The sequence below is a fragment of the Erythrolamprus reginae genome, chromosome 2 (assembly GCF_031021105.1).
Source record: "Erythrolamprus reginae isolate rEryReg1 chromosome 2, rEryReg1.hap1, whole genome shotgun sequence".
Lineage (NCBI taxonomy): Eukaryota > Metazoa > Chordata > Lepidosauria > Squamata > Dipsadidae > Erythrolamprus > Erythrolamprus reginae.
Window position 1 is genome coordinate 348,368,720 of NC_091951.1, and position 16,786 is coordinate 348,385,505.

Sequence of the window (16,786 nt, forward strand, 5' to 3'; positions counted from 1 at the left end):
AATAGAATAGTAACTTTAAGTAAAATGATGCACTTGGGGAAAAGGAATCCTCAATCTGAGTATTGTATTGGCAGTTCTGTGTTAGCAAAAACTTCAGAAGAAAAGGATTTAGGGGTAGTGATTTCTGACAGTCTCAAAATGGGTGAACAGTGCAGTCAGGCGGTAGGGAAAGCAAGTAGGATGCTTGGCTGCATAGCTAGAGGTATAACAAGCAGGAAGAGGAAGATTATGATCCTGCTATATAGAGCGCTGGTGAGACCACATTTGGAATACTGTGTTCAGTTCTGGAGACCTCACCTACAAAAAGATATTGACAAAATTGAACGGGTCCAAAGACGGGCTACAAGAATGGTGGAAGGTCTTAAGCATAAAACGTATCAGGAAAGACTTCATGAACTCCATCTGTATAGTCTGGAGGACAGAAGGAAAAGGGGGGACATGATCGAAACATTTAAATATGTTAAAGGTTTAATTAAGGTCCAGGAGGGAAGTGTTCCTAATAGGAAAGTGGACACAAGAACAAGGGGACACAATCTGAACTTAGTTGGGGGAAAGATCAAAAGCAACATGAGAAAATATTATTTTACTGAAAGAGTAGTAGATCCTTGGAACAAACTTCCAGCAGACGTGGTAGATAAATCCACAGTAACTGAATTTAAACATGCCTGGGATAAACATATATCCATCCTAAGATAAAATACAAGAAATAGTATAAGGGCAGACTAGATGGACCATGAGGTCTTTTTCTGCCATCAGACTTCTATGTTTCTATGTTTCTAAGTGTGAGTGGACACACAAGAAATTTGTCTTAGGCTCTCAGTGGACATAAAAGAATGAGGGACCCACAAAATGACTCTGAATTTATGGCCATCTCTACAAAATAAGCAGAATATTTCTTTATCTCTATCTATCCCTCTTCCTCTCCCTTCTTCTCTCTCTCTCCCCTTCTCTTTATTGTCCTTGTCTGAGCTTAGTTGTTTTCTTGTAGATGTTTCATTACCCAATTAGGTAACACCACCAGTGCTAAAAATACATTTCCTAATTGGATAATGAATGGTCCACAAGAAAACAAACAGCTCAAAGGCAATGAGGACACCATATGACTTCTGAGTTACAAATACAATGATACCTTATCTTACAAACTTAATTGGTTCCAGGACCAGGTTCCTAAGGTGAAACGTTTGTAAGACGAAACAATGTTTCCCATAGGAATCAATGGAAAAACGATTGATGCGTGCAAGCCCAAAATTCACCCCTTTTGCCAGCCGAAGCGCCCGTTTTCGTGCTGGTGGAATTCCCCTGCTGGGATTCCCCTGCAGCGTGGCAAAATCCGGAGGTGGGGTTTCCCATGGAGGGGAGCCTAAGGGGAATCCCACCAGCACGAAAACGGGCACTTCGGATGGCAACGGAAGTCTGGAGGTGGGGCATCCCAGGGGCGGCGGGTTCGCAAGGTGAAAATAGTTCGGAAGAAGAGGCAAAAGAATCTTAAACCCCGGGTTCGTACCTCAAAAAGTTCGTACGACGAGGGGTTCGTAAGACGAGGTATCACTGTATTCTTTTCATCTATGTATTATCTGTCTGTCTGCTCTGTCTGTCTGTCTGTCTGTCTATCTATCTATCTATTTTTCTATCTATCTCTCTAGCTATCTGTCTGTCTGTCTGTCTATCTATCTGTCCATATTATCTATCTGTCTGTCTGTCTGTCTGTCTGTCTATATTATCTATCTATCTATCTATCTATCTATCTATCTATCTATCTATCTATCTATCTATCTATCTATCTATCTATCTATCTATCTATCTATCTATCTATCTATCTATCTATCTATCTATCTATCTATCTATCTACCTGTCCATATTATCTGTCTATCTATCTATCTATCTATCTATCTATCTATCTATCTATCTATCTATCTATCTATCTATCTATCTATCTATCTATCTATCTATCTATCTATCTATCTATCTAATCTATTTTTCTATCTATCTATCTATCTCTCTATCTGTCTGTCTATCTATCTGTCTATATTATCTATCTATCTATCTGTCTGTCTGTCTGTCTGTCTGTCTGTATTATCTATCTGTCTATATTATCTACCTACCTACCTACCTACCTATCTCTCTCCTCCCCCCACCCCCTAAAAATCAATGTTATGCTCACATGCCTCTCTTTGTCAATCTAGCACAATTCCAGCCTTCTGAATGTAAAATCCCCATAAGCCCCCATAAGGTCAGACATTTCTGTATGTGTACAAACTATAGATATATCTCCACAAAAGGCTAACAGTAGGACAGAAGGTAAACAGTTTTCACCTTGAGATCAATTATCTGTAAAGTAAGATGCCTCCTTCATGAAATTTACTAATTCCAATAACCCTGCATCATTCATTCTCTTTCAATCAGAAAATGGTTCTCATCCACAGCAACCAAATAGAAAACTAAACAGAAAATCAGAGAGTTTTCTCAGTTTTCCTGCAGAAATGAAAAGGGAGGGAGGGAGAGTGGGAGGAAGGGAAGGAGGGGGGGGAAGGAAGGGAAGAAGAGAAAGGGGGGTAGGGAAGGGGAAGAGGAAGGGAAGGAGGGAAGGAGAGACAGAGGGGGATGGAAGAAAGGGAGAGAAGGGGGAAGGGAGGGAGGGAGAGAGGGGGAGGGAGAGAAGGAGGAAGGAAAAATGGAGGGAGAGAGGGAGGGAGGAAGAGAGGGGGGAAGGGAGGGAGGGAGAGAGAGGGAGAGGGGGGAAGGAAGGGAGGGGGAGAGAGGGGGAAGGAAGGGAGGGGGAGAGAGGGAGAGAGGGGGAAGGAAGGGAGGGGGAGAGAGGGGGAGAGGGGGGAAGGGAGGGAGGAAGAGAGAGGGAGGAAAAGGGAGAGAGGGTGTAAAGAAAGAATGGGTGAAGAAAGGGAGGGAGGAAGAGAGGGAGAAGTAAGGGAGGGAGAGAGAGGGAAGGAAAGATGGAGAAAGAAAGAATGGAGGGAGGGAGGGAAGAAGAAAGTGAGAGGGAGGGAGAGAGAGGGGGGAAAGGAAGGGAGGGAGAAAGAGGGGGGATGGAAAGAAAGAAGGAAGGAACATAGGGCAGGGAGGGAGGAAGGAGATAAAAGAGAGGGAAGGAAGAAACAATGAAAGATAGGGAAGATTGTAAACAGTTGTGTGACTTGGTCTATGACCGTCACACCCTATAATGAATAATGGGCAGACTCCATTATTATACAGCTCTAAATTGAGGATGACCTGTTTATATGTATGTGTCCCAGACAGACAGAAACACACACTGCTTTGATTGTTTGTAGAACAAGTAAAGAAACATACCCTGTTTCCCCAAAAATAAGTCACCCCCGAAAGTAAGACATAGGAGAGGTTTCGTAGAATTGCCTAATATAAGGCATCCCCCAAAGGTAAGATGTAGGAGACGTTTCCTTTCTCAGCATTCCCGAACAGAACATATATAACATATATTTGAAGAAAGTATAATTGTTGTACATGGAAATAATGGTACGGTAGTAGTAAGAAATTCTTGATAGGATTCAGTTTGTCTGGTTATGCTGGTTTGTGATGACAACTATTGTACTGTTGTTGTTGTTGTTGTTGTTATTATCATCATCATCATCATTATTATTATTATTAATTGGATTTGTATGCCGCCCCTCTCCGCAGACTCGGGGCGGCTAACAACAGTGGTAAAACAACATGAACAATCCAATTAATAAAAACAACTAAAAAACCCTTATTATAAAAAACCAAACATACACACAAACATAGAAACATAGAAACATAGAAGACTGACGGCAGAAAAAGACCTCTTGGTCCATCTAGTCTGCCCTTTTACTATTTCCTGTATTTTATCTTAGGATGGATATATGTTTATCCCAGGCATGTTTAAATTCAGTTACTGTGGATTTCCCAACCACGTCTGCTGGAAGTTTGTTCCAAGGATCTACTACTCTTTCAGTAAAATAATATTTTCTCATGTTGCCTTTGATCTTTCCCCCAACTAACTTCAGATTGTGTCCCCTTGTTCTTGTGTTTACTTTCCTGTTAAAAACACTTCCCTCCTGAACCCTATTTAACCCTTTAACATATTTAAATGTTTCGATCATGTCCCCCCTTTTCCTTCTGTCTTCCAGACTATACAGATTGAGTTCATTCAGTCTTTCCTGATACGTTTTATACTTAAGACCTTCCACCATTCTTGTAGCCCGTCTTTGGACCCGTTCAATTTTGTCAATATCTTTTTGTAGGTGAGGTCTCCAGAACTGAACACAGTACTCCAAATGTGGTCTCACCAGCGCTCTATATAAGGGGATCACAATCTCCCTCTTCCTGCTTGTTATACCCCTAGCTATGCAGCCAAGCATCCTACTTGCCTTTCCTACCGCCCGACCACACTGTTCACCCATTTTGAGACTGTCAGAAATCACTACCCCTAAATCCTTCTCTTCTGAAGTTTTTGCTAACACAGAACTGCCAATGCAATACTCAGATTTAGGATTCCTTTTCCCCAAGTGCATTATTTTACATTTGGAAACATTAAACTGCAGTTTCCATTGCTTTGACCATTTATCTAGTAACGCTAAATCATTTACCATATTACAGACCCCTCCAGGAATATCAACCCTATTGCACACTTTAGAGTCATCGGCAAATAGGCAAACCTTCCCTACCAAACCTTCCCCTATGTCACTCACAAACATATTAAAAAGAATAGGACCCAGAACAGACCCTTGTGGCACACCACTTGTAACCTGTCTCTGCTCAGAATACTCGCCATTAACAATAACTCTCTGATGTCTATGCTTCAGCCAGCTGGAAATCCACTGAACTATCCAGGGATTAAGTCCAATCTTCACTAATTTATCTATCAGCTCTTTATGTGGAACCGTATCAAAGGCTTTGCTGAAGTCCAGATAGGCAATATCCACGGCACCACCTTGATCCAACACCTTTGTGACATAGTCAAAGAACTCAATGAGATTAGTCTGACACGATTTGCCTTCAGTAAAGCCATGCTGATTTGGGTCCAATAAGTTATTGTTTTTTAGATGCTGATTTATCCTCTTTTTGAGTAGAGTCTCCATCATTTTAACTACAACTGATGTCAAGCTAACTGGCCTGTAGTTACCAGCTTCTTCTCTACTGCCCTTCTTGTGGATAGGCACAACACTGGCCATTCTCCAATCCTCAGGAACATCTCTTGTTAACAGGGATTTGTTAAACAAATCAGTCAGGGGGGTAGCAATGACAGATCTGAGTTCTTTAAGAACTCTGGGGTGGATGCCATCTGGACCCATTGCCTTATTTATCTTTAATCTTTCAAGTTCTTCTAAGACATCGGCTTCTAAGATCACTGGAGCTGAATCCGTACAGCTGGAAGCAATGCTATATCCCTCTATAGTATTATTATTATTTTGTAAGGTGTCTTTTGAGAAAGCTGAACAGAAGTAGCTATTGAAATGGTCAGCGATCTCCTTATTCCCATCAATGTATGTATTATTCCCGGTACTAAGCTTTGTGATGCTGCAGTTTTTCTTCTTCCTATCACTAATATATCTGAAGAAGGTTTTATCCCCCTTCTTTACAGATTTTGCTATTTCTTCCTCTTTTGAGGCTTTAGCAGCATATATTATCTGTTTCGCCTCCTTCTGTCTCATTTTATACACCTCTCTATCAGCTATACTTCCAGACTCTTTATACCTCCTATAGGCAGCCTTTTTTTCATTGACTATAGCCCTTTAACATACCATGCATAACTTGTAATAGCCTAGGGGGAAAGGATTACTTAACTCCCCCATGCCTGGCAACAAAGCAATGTGGGTCTTAAGTAATTTGCGAAAGACAAGGAGGGTGGGGGCCATGTCTCAACCACCCGTAATTACAGGGTAATTAGTCAAGGAAGACACACACCACACGATAAAAGGAAAACCCAAAAGTCTTTATAAACAGAAAAAGAGAAACAGCTCCCTTTTTAGATGTCAAAGGGATTTTCTGGTACACACAAGGCACAGGATAAATGCAATCCAATTGCTCACCCAATAACTGGGAAATTGAGTCCAATTCTAAAGTCCAGAAAGTCCACACACAATCTTGAACAGCAAAAACCACAATCTTGACGAAACAATGAATCAGATAAACTGCCATGAGGCTAAAACACCAGGCTGCACTTTTATCTGTAGCACTAATCACAGAAGCCCCACCCAACCACAGGTGGCCTCATTTTCTCTTGTAATAATCCTTCAGTTGTTGTCTCCTATGCATCACTCTACGCATGCGTGGATGTGTCATTAATTCTTGTTCAGAATCCAAGGATGATACGGATGATTGATCTCCTCCTGGGCTGTCTGCCAAACTCCCCTCTTCCCTGTCACTCACGCTTCCTTGGTCAGAGGAGACTTCATCGGCAGATTCTACTGGGAGAAAAACAGGCCTGTGGCATGTGGATATTTCCCCCACATCCACCTGCACATTCCTTGGGGCAGGAGCTGGGCCAGAGCTAACCACAACATACAGTATATAATAAATGTTCATTTTTTTTTTGTTCAGCAATAAATGTGAATTCTTCTTCATTGAAACAAAATAAGACATCCCCTGAAAATAAGCTGTAGCACATCTTTGGGAGCAAAAATTAATATAAGACGCTGTATTTTTTCGGGGAAAGAGGGTAGAAGAACATAGGTGGTTTTGTTTTAAGCCTGAATATTTGTGGAAGCATTTTAGAAACATAGAAACATAGAAGATTGACGGCAGAAAAAGACCTCATGGTCCATCTAGTCTGCCCTTATTCTATTTCCTGTATTTTATCTAAGGATGGATATACAGTAATACCTTGTCTTGCGAACTTACCATATTTTTCGCTCTATAAGACGCACCTGCTGATAAGACGCACCTAGATTTTAGAGGTTCGGGGGGGTGCTGGGAAGCCCCCCAGGCCGGCTGCGATCTTTTAAAACAGCCGCGCCGCTTCCCAGCTGTCTCCTGAAGCCAAACGCCAAAGGCGAACTTCCGCGTTCGGCTTCAGGAGTCAGCTGGGAAGCGGGTTTGGGGGGGGGTGCTGGGAAGCCCCCCAGGCCGGCTGCGATCTTTTAAAACAGCCGTGCTGCTTCTCAGCTGACTCCTGAAGTGCGGAAGTTCGCTTTTGGTTTCAGGAGTCAGCTGGGAAGCGGCGCGGCTGTTTTAAAAGATCGCAGCCGGCCTGGGGGGCTTCCCAGCACCCCCCGAACCCCCAACTCGGAACCGCGTTCAGACGATTCCCCCCCCCTGTCCCCCGCGCCTACCGCGCACCGCTCGCCTTCCCGGGCAGCCCGACACGCCGGATCACTCGCTCCCTCGCGCGTCCTGCCCGCCGCCAAGCCCCCGCCCGCCGCCAGGCTCCTTCCATCCACTCGGCCCGGGCGGCCGCTTTCCCGGGACGCAGGCGGAGCTGCTGCTCCAGTTCGCTGCCAGTACTGTAGTATCCAGCTTGCACGCATTAATCGCTTTTCCATTGTTTCCTATGGGAAACAATGTTTCGACATATGAGCTTTTCGACTCACGAGCCTCCTTCCGGCACCAATTAAATTCGTATGTCGAGGTTCTACTGTATATCGCCGCCTCCCTCTGCTCCAGCGCCTCCCCCCCCCTCCCTGCCTGCATCTTCGCTCCATAAGACGGGGCTGATTTTTCATCCTACTTTGGGAGGAAAAAAACTGCGTCTTATGGAGCGAAAAATACGGTAATTGGTTCCGGAAGGTGGTTCGTAAGGCGAAAAGTTTGTAAGACGAAACAATTTTTCCCATAGGAAACAATATAAAAGCGATTAATGCGTGCAAGGGGGCGGGGGAAATCGCAATTTTTTTTGCACAAATCAAAAATAAAACAGCATGTGAAGAAGGCAGGATTCAAGTGTGCAATTCACATTTGGCATTCTGCATACTTAGGATTTTGTGTATGTGTGTGTGTGTGTGTGAGTTTCTATTAAAACAAGACCTTCATTTAGATAACACTTAAGATTATAAATGCCTTCCTAATAAACAGTATCTTAGAAAGGAGAAGAAGATGAAGAAATTGAGATATAATTTCTGCAGCGCTTCTATAGAGGCTGTTGCAATTATCTTTCCAATAGCATCTAATTAGATATAGATTTTGGACCATTTGTAAGTCCCGGCACTAAAGTGGAAGGCCAGAGGAAAATTCCATATTGCAAGTTATTGGTACAATATTGGTCCCAGACATAAAGAATGATAATTCTTTTTTTTTTTAAATTCTAGCCACAACTTTTCCTCTTAGGATTGATGGGTAAAACAGAAAACAGCCGTGATTATTTCAGCCTAGGATTATTGCAGTGGAATTATTACATACACAGATAGGGAAAGATTGGATACTATTCGCTATGGAGGAATGAGTGGTGAAGGTGAGAGATCTGGTTAGGATGGATGCACTTTTATTAACAATAGAGTAGCTCTGGGTTGAATTGTTGGGTTCTTGTTGCTCTCTGAGCTTTGCTGTTCGCTTGCAGACTTTTCATGACCCAACTAGGTAACCTCATCAGTGCTAGAAGGAAGTGGGGTTTGGTAGAAGGAAGTGGGGTTGGTTAGAAGAAAGTGGGGTTAGTTAGAAGGAAGTGGGGTTTGTTAGGAAAAGAGGAAGAGGAGGGGGACGTTGTTCTGCCCCACCTAATAGCGTAGCCAAACACAGTTTGTTCAAACTTATTTTTAATCAATAACTGACTACTAATAACTGTCTTAGTAGAGATCACACACACACAAAGCTAAAGGCAGTATTTTCTTGCAAAAGCCCAACTGTTAATTAGTCACCATTAACAGTTTGCATAAGTTCAGAAAGTCTTAAATCATAGACTAGAAATTAGTCCTTGATAGCTCACAAAGTTTGGCAAAATGCCTAGAAGTTGTCTTCAATAAACAAACAGAAGCAGATAAGCAGAGCAGACTTTTTCCACATACGAGAACACACAAATTTCAAATGTTGTTTCCGGCAAAGCCGCCTCTGCTTTTCCTTAAGCAGACTAGGGGTGTGGCCAATTAGACCCAAGTCTTACTCCCAAGGAGACCTCCTCTGGAGTAACCACTTGTGCCTTTTGGCAGCTCTGCAGGCTCTTGTGATTAAGAAGAGGAAAAACCACTTCTTCCTCATCACCGTCAAGAGGTGCTGGAGGTTCCGAAGGCCCTGGTTGAATCTCTGCCTCTGGTACCAAGTCCTCACCAGCCTCCTCACTGTCCGACTCAGGTGTCAACTGCACAGGCGCATCACCAAGTCAGTCTCCTCTCAAATGGGATCCACTATGAGCTGTTCGTGGGCCACAACAGAAGTGTGGTGCTTGGTGCTCTATGAGCTTGGTTGTTTCTTGCATAGGTTTCATGATCCAACTAGGTAACATCATTGTGGGATTTCTTCTCTCTCTCTCTCTCTCTCTCTCTCTCTCTCTCTCTCTCTCTCTGTATGTGTGTGTAACATATTTTTGCTGATTTATTTTATTTTATTTTTTAATTTATTTTATTTTTATGCAGCCCAACACCCAAAGAACTCTGGGCAGCTTCCAGCAAATAAAAACAATTTCTGTAATGTAAAAACATTACATTAAAAAACCATTAAAACACATACAGTATACTCTCTCAGTCAGTCACCATTCATGGCTGATCCCAATCATCAACGGCCCTAGGCCTGCTGGAACAACCAGGTCTTTAGAGCTTTAGGGAAGGCTGATAAGGTGGGGAGGGTACAAATCTCTGGAGGTAGTTGATTCCATAGGGCCGGAGCTGCCACAGAGAAGGCCCTTCCCCATGGACGTGCCAGCCAACATTGTTTGGCTGACGAGACCCAGAGAAGATCAACTCTGTGTGTTCTTAAAGGAAGGGAGACTAGTATAGATCTATTTCAAACTATTCTGCTCTTATCAGGTAGCCATATTTTTACCGGGATTTGAACCTGGTGAGTCTTCCTGTAGGGCACTAGTTTTAACCTCTAGAACATAGATTCTCTTCCTTTCAGAGAAAATAACCCCATATACACTGCTGAAAAAAAAATAAAGGAAAAGAACACATTTTAGATCTGAATGAATGAAATATTCTCATTTAATACTTCGTTCTGTACAAAGTTGAATGTGCTGACAACATGTGAAATTAGATTGTCAATCAGTGTTGCTTCCTAAGTGGACAGTTTGATTTCACAGAAGTTTGATTTACTTGGAGTTATATTGTGTGGTTTAAGTGTTCCCTTTATTTTTATTTTTTTGAGCAGTATATACAGAAACATAGAAAAAAAAACATTTTGATAGAAAACACACAAACACACACATACCTAGCCCCAGAATACATGTCAGTTCCTAAGTGTCTGAATTTGATCACCTGACTTTGGGGATGCTGGGGTAGTAAGAGTGAAAAATGGTCATGAGTCATTTTTATCTGTGCCGTTGTGAGTGACATAGGGGAAGGTTTGGTAGGGAAGGTTTGCCTATTTGCCGATGACTCTAAAGTGTGCAATAGGGTTGATATTCCTGGAGGCGTCTGTAATATGGTAAATGATTTAGCTTTACTAGATAAATGGTCAAAGCAATGGAAACTGCAGTTCGATGTTTCCAAATGTAAAATAATGCACCTGGGGAAAAGGAATCCTCAATCTGAGTATTGTATTGGCAGTTCCATGTTAGCAAAAACTTCATAAGAGAAGGATTTAGGAGTAGTGATTTCTGACAGTCTCAAAATGGGTGAAAAGTGCAGTCAGGCGGTAGGGAAAGCAAGTAGGATGCTTGGCTGCATAGCTAGAGGTATAACAAGCAGGAAGAGGGAGATTATGATCCCGCTATATAGAGCGCTGGTGAGACCACATTTGGAATACTGTGTTCAGTTCTGGAGACCTCACCTACAAAAAGATATTGACAAAATTGAACGGGTCCAAAGACGGGCTACAAGAATGGTGGAAGGTCTTAAGCATAAAACGTATCAGGAAAGACTTCATGAACTCCATCTGTAGAGTCTGGAGGACAGAAGGAAAAGGGGGGACATGATCGAAACATTTAAATATGTTCAAGGGTTAAATAAGGTCCAGGAGGGAAGTGTTTTTAATAGGAAAGTGAACACAAGAACAAGGGGACACAATCTGAAGTTAGTTGGGGGAAACATCAAAAGCAACGTGAGAAAATATTATTTTACTGAAAGAGTAGTAGATCCTTGGAACAAACTTCCAGCAGACGTGGTTGGTAAATCCACAGTAACTAAATTTAAACATGCCTGGGATAAACATATATCCATCCTAAGATAAAATACAGAAAATAGTATAAGGGCAGACCAGATGGACCAGGAGGGCTTTTTCTGCCGTTAGACTTCTATGTTTCTATGTTTCTATGTTCTAATTGCAAACGGTTGGTAAATGAATGGTTATAAGTTAAAGACTACTTGTATATACATTTCCCAGATACTAAATATCCATGTAGACAATTGCAAGGGTTAAAATCTTAGACATTCCCCTGGTTATTCTTCACTAAAATAAAGTCAAGCTACCCACGGAGGATACAACTTGTCAAACGTACTATCAGATTGTACGGAATGTAAAAAAGTGATTTTCTAAGGCTTTAGCCGGTCTTAGGAAACACAGTAAAGGCAGCTTTTTAAACCGATAGACATCACAACTTCCTGGGATGCTTTCCATTAGTGTCAGTCTGAACCACCAATTTTGCTCAACAGCTTGGGAGATCCCAGATAAGCATCTCCCTTCTCCAGGGCATTCCAACAAAATGAGAGTTCCACCATCTTTCTACTGACTTTTCTCCTCAATATGTGGCTATCAATCCAGGGTTACTGAATGACTGATGCCAAGGCTGGTTTCATCCACGATTAAAGATGCCAGCTTAATAAACACCAGTGAATCACGTTCGATAAAGGTTAGCTGCAGTAAGTGAGAGTAGTTTACACTTCATTTGCTCAGTGGCCTCACTGCTGTCTGTCTGCCTCTCTCCTTTCTTTCTTTCTTTCTTTCTTTCTTTCTTTCTTTCTTTCTTTCTTTCTTCCCTCCCTCTCTCTTTCTGCTTTCAAACTGCTGGCAGCCGGTGATCAGCAGAAGTAGCTTGCAGTACTGCACTCTAACCATTGCACCACCAATAATATCAACTTTATTTGATTAGTCAATCGACCATATCAAAGCGAAGAAAAGGACCACATCGGTCGTCATAAAACAGTGACTGGTTAAAATACAATAAAATTGGCTAAAATAGAGGAAATTTGAATAAATAATAAGTTAAAATGCAGTATAATATGCTAAAATTGAGTAGTAAAACATGAGAATATAACTCGTGCAAAGGATTATATTAAACAAATCTAAGATACTGATATAAAATATTCTTAAGTGAGTTCATCTCCTTTACATGCCACCCCAATATGTTCTATAAAACGTATTCTCATCTGAACAGCCCTGACTATAAACTTAGCGGTTCTAGAAACTACATATATATTTGTACCCTGAAGAAAATATGATAATTGTTTATTACAGTCCCAGTGTATGATTTTGTCAAGTAGGGGCTGTAAATACTGAGGTCTTACTGAGGAGTATCGTTTACAATTGAGTAGCACATGTCCATTGCACCACCAAGGATCATCATATTCTTGACTACTTTACAGAATGTTTACTGCCTTGAGTTATTTGCAAAAATAATAAAGGTGGATTACAAAAAGAAAGGAAGGAAAGAAGAAGGGAAGAAGGATGGGAGGGAGGGAGGAAAAGAGAGAAAGGAGGGATAGTTATATAGATTCATTGCCCTGAATTATTTGCAAAAATCATAAATGATAGATAGACAGATAGACAGGTGAGAGAGAGGGGGGGAGGGAGAGTGACACAGAGAGAGATTAGAAGGAAGGAAGGAAAAAATAAGGGAGGAAGGAGGGATGGAAGAGAGGGAGAGAAGGCAGAAAAGAGAGAAGGAGCAAAAATGAAAGGGAAGGAGGGATACTTATATAGGTTAATTGTCCTGAATTATTTGCAAAATCATAAAGGATAGATAGACAGTCAGATGAGAGAGAGAGAGATGGAGATAGGAAGGAAGGAAGGAAGGAAGGAAAGAAGGAAGGAAGGAAGGAAGGAAGTTAGTTGAGCAAAGGCCATTTAAAATGTCAACGATTACCTAGGGACTTGGAAATTCGTTTTCCTACCTTCGTGACTTATCATTTTAGGTGGAGATTTATGGAATCCTTTGCATGCTGCACATGATCTATACGTGAGCTCATTTAACTACATCTAACCAAAGCAGAAAGAGATTTAAAAAAGGAAACCAGGAAGACTTCAGATCCGGCCAACTTTGATCTCATGAAGCAAGCAACACAGGAAAAATTAACATTTATCTAGTGGATGCAGTTCATCTAACCAACCAGGGACATGATTCTCCCCTTTTTTGTGGTTTCAGACACAAGACTGCCCATAAAGCAATAATCTGCCTCAGGGGAATAATGGATTAAGAACCTTCAGAATAAATTTAGCTTGCTTTTTTTTTTTTTCCAGACAGAAGCTAACAATGCTTGCCTCAGCTCCTTGGGGCAATTTGGTATCAATGTTTAATGACTGTATGTCACAACTTTGGAGTTTCTCACACACACAGACACACACACACAGACACACACACACAGACACACACACACACACAGACAAACAAACACACACACACAGATATCCATCCCCAGCTTTTATAACTACCTTCTCACAAGATATTTCATTCACACGGCTAATTATTAAGAACATGCAATATCCTGCCTGTCAACGACTACTTCAGCTTCAACCACAACTACACAAGAGCAAATAACAGATTCAAGCTCAATATTAACCACTCCAAACTTGACTGTAAAAAATACGACTTTAGTAATAGAGTTGTTGAAGCGTGGAACTCATTACTGGACTCCGTAGTATCATCTCCTAACCCCCAACATTTTACCCTTAGACTGTCCACGTTCCTAAGAGGTCAGTAAGGGGCGTGCATAAGCGCACTAGAGTGCCTTCCGTCCCCTGTCCTATAGTCTCTTCTATATCTCATATATCTTCTCTTCTATCCCTATATCTTTCTTCTATTCTCTCATTGATTATTTTATCCTATACAGTAAACCCCCGTTTATTGCGTCCCCGACCATTGCGAACAGGGTACTTCGCGATTTTTCAACCCGGAAGTCAAAATACCATCTACGCATGCGTGCCCTTTTTTTTTCTATGGGCACGCATGCGTAGATGGCAACCGGGAGATCAGCTGCTGGGCGGCTTCGCTGGGTCTTCCCCCTCTTGCTGGCATCAGCGAGGAGTTTCCCCACCGCCCACGCAAACTCCTCGCTGCCGCTCGCCCGCCCTTCGCCTGCCCACGCCGTTCGCTCCCCCTCTTGCTGGCGGGAGGGCGAGAAGCCCTCCCCAGCACCCGCTCGCCCGCCCTTCGCCTGCCCACGCCGTTCGCTCCCCCTCTTGCTGGCGGGAGGGCGAGAAGCCCTCCCCAGCACCCGCTCGCCCGCCCTTCGCCGCTCGCCCGCCCTTCGCCCTGGCGGAGAAATTCCAGCCCCCACCTGGTCCCGCCCGATCCTCCTCCCTGAGGCAGCTCGCCCTCCCATGGCCGCTTCCTCCACCCTCCATCGCAAGCCCTCGCCACCGCAGCCAACGCGCGCTGCGATCTTCAAGCCCGGCTCCTTTCGGCCCAGCATCCCGGGCCAAGCAGCTGCCTTCCGTGACTGAGCCTGGCTGGCCCGGAAGATCGTAGCGCGCGTTGGCTGCAGCGGCGAGCGAAGCCAAGCCGGCAGCAATGTCGCCGCCGCTGCAGCCAACGCGCGCTACGATCTTCCGGGCCAGCCAGGCTCAGTCACGGAAGGCAGCCGCTTGGCCCGGGATGCTGGGCCGAGAGGAGCCGGGCTTGATCCGCTGAGCCTGGCTGGCCCGGAAGATCGTAGCGCGCGTTGGCTGCAGCGGCGGCGACATTGCTGCCGGCTTGGCTTCGCTCGCTCGCTCGCCGCTGAGGAGCCGAAGATTGGGGGCGGCGTGGCTCTTTTAAAACATCGCCGCCGACATGGGGGGCTTGCTAGCACCCCCCCAAACCCGGGTTGGGGGTTCGGGGGGGGTGCTAGCGAGCCCCCCATGTCGGCAGCGATGTTTTAAAAGAGCCGCGCCGCCCCCCAATCTTCGCCTCCTCGCTAGCGCTGCGGAAGTTTAAAACACCATCTGCACATGCGCAGATGGTGTTTTTACTTCCGCAGCGCTACTTCGCGAAAACCCGCTCGTTGCGGGGGGTCCTGGAACGGAACCCTCGCAACGAGCGGGGGATCACTGTACTCTCTCTTCTATTCTTTCTCAAATTCTATTTCCTCGAAGGTGTCCTCTATTACCTTCATTGTGTATTATTGTGTATTGGACAAAATAAATAAATAAATAAAATAAAATAAACATAAGAACATAAGAATAGCCATGCTGAATCAGGCCAAAGCCCATCGAGTCCAGCATTCTGTTTCCCACAGTGGCCCACCAATTGTCCATGGGGATCTTGAGCAGAAAGAGAAGGCAATCCCCCCTTTCCCTTGACCCCCAACAAATGATACTCAAGAGAACCCTGCCTGCCTCAACCAACATAGAGGAGGCACATGGACATCCGTTTCAATAATCACTGATACACTTGCCATCCATGAATCTGTCTAATCCTGCCTTGAAGCTATCAAGGCTGACAGCTGTCATGACCTCTTCTGGAAGTGAATTCCATAAACCAAGGACCCTCTGGGTGAAGAAATATTTCCCTTGATTTGTCCTCACTTTCCTACCTATGAGCTTTAGGGAGGGCCCCCTCGTCCTAGTATTGTGTGATAGAGAAAAGGATTTTTCCCTATCCACCTTTTCTATTCCATGCATGATTTTATACACTTCGATCAAGTCACCCCTTCAACGCCGTCTTTCAAGGCTGGAGAGACCAAGGCGTTGCGACCTGGTTTCATAAAGGGAGGTGCTCCATTTCTTTGATCATTCTTGCTGCTCTTTTTGCACCTTTCCCAGTTCCATCCTTCCAAGGTGGGTAAAATGAGGACCCAGATTGTTGGGGGCAAGAGACTGATTCTGTAAACCACTCAGAGAGGGCTGTAAAAGCACTAGGAAGCGGTAAGTCTAAGTGCTATTTCTATTAGAGGAAGAAATAAATGATCGGTGCCTAGAAAAGCATGGGATGAGAATTTGTCATTGCCGTTTTCACTGAGTTCCTTCTGGATCGTCTGAATTTGGACGGCCACCTCTTTTCTTTTTTCTTTTAAAAATATTTTTATTGTTTTCAAAGTAAAAAGACATTACAAGACAAACAAACATAAAATAGACAAAACATAACACATAACATAAAAAGGAGCTACAATTGCTCCGTATCAGAAACAGAAACATAGAAGACTGACGGCAGAAAAAGACCTCATGGTCCATCTAGTCTGCCCTTACACTATTTTCTGTATTTTATCTTAGGATGGATATATGTTTATCCCAGGCATGTTTAAATTCAGTTACTCTGGATTTATCTACCACGTCTGCTGGAAGTTTGTTCCAAGGATCTACTATTCTTTCAGTGAAATAATATTTTCTCACGTTGCTTTTGATCTTTCCCCCAACTAACTTCAGATTGTGTCCCCTTGTTCTTGTGTTCACTTTCCTATTAAAAACACTTCCCTCCTGAACCTTATTTAACCCTTTAACATATTTAAATATTTCGATCATGTCCCCCCTTTTCCTTCTGTCCTCCAGACTATACAGATTGATTTCATTAAGTCCTTCCTGATATGTTTTATGCTTAAGACCTTCGACCATTCTGGTAGCCCGTCTTTGGACCTGTTCAATT

The 16,786-nt window shown here is 43.3% G+C and overlaps 1 protein-coding gene across 1 annotated transcript in view; it reads right to left on the reverse strand.

Annotated features, from left to right (window-relative positions):
- The window catches only part of PIK3C3 (phosphatidylinositol 3-kinase catalytic subunit type 3), a 126,146-nt gene that overhangs the window by 8,605 nt on the left and 100,755 nt on the right, over window positions 1-16,786 (reverse strand).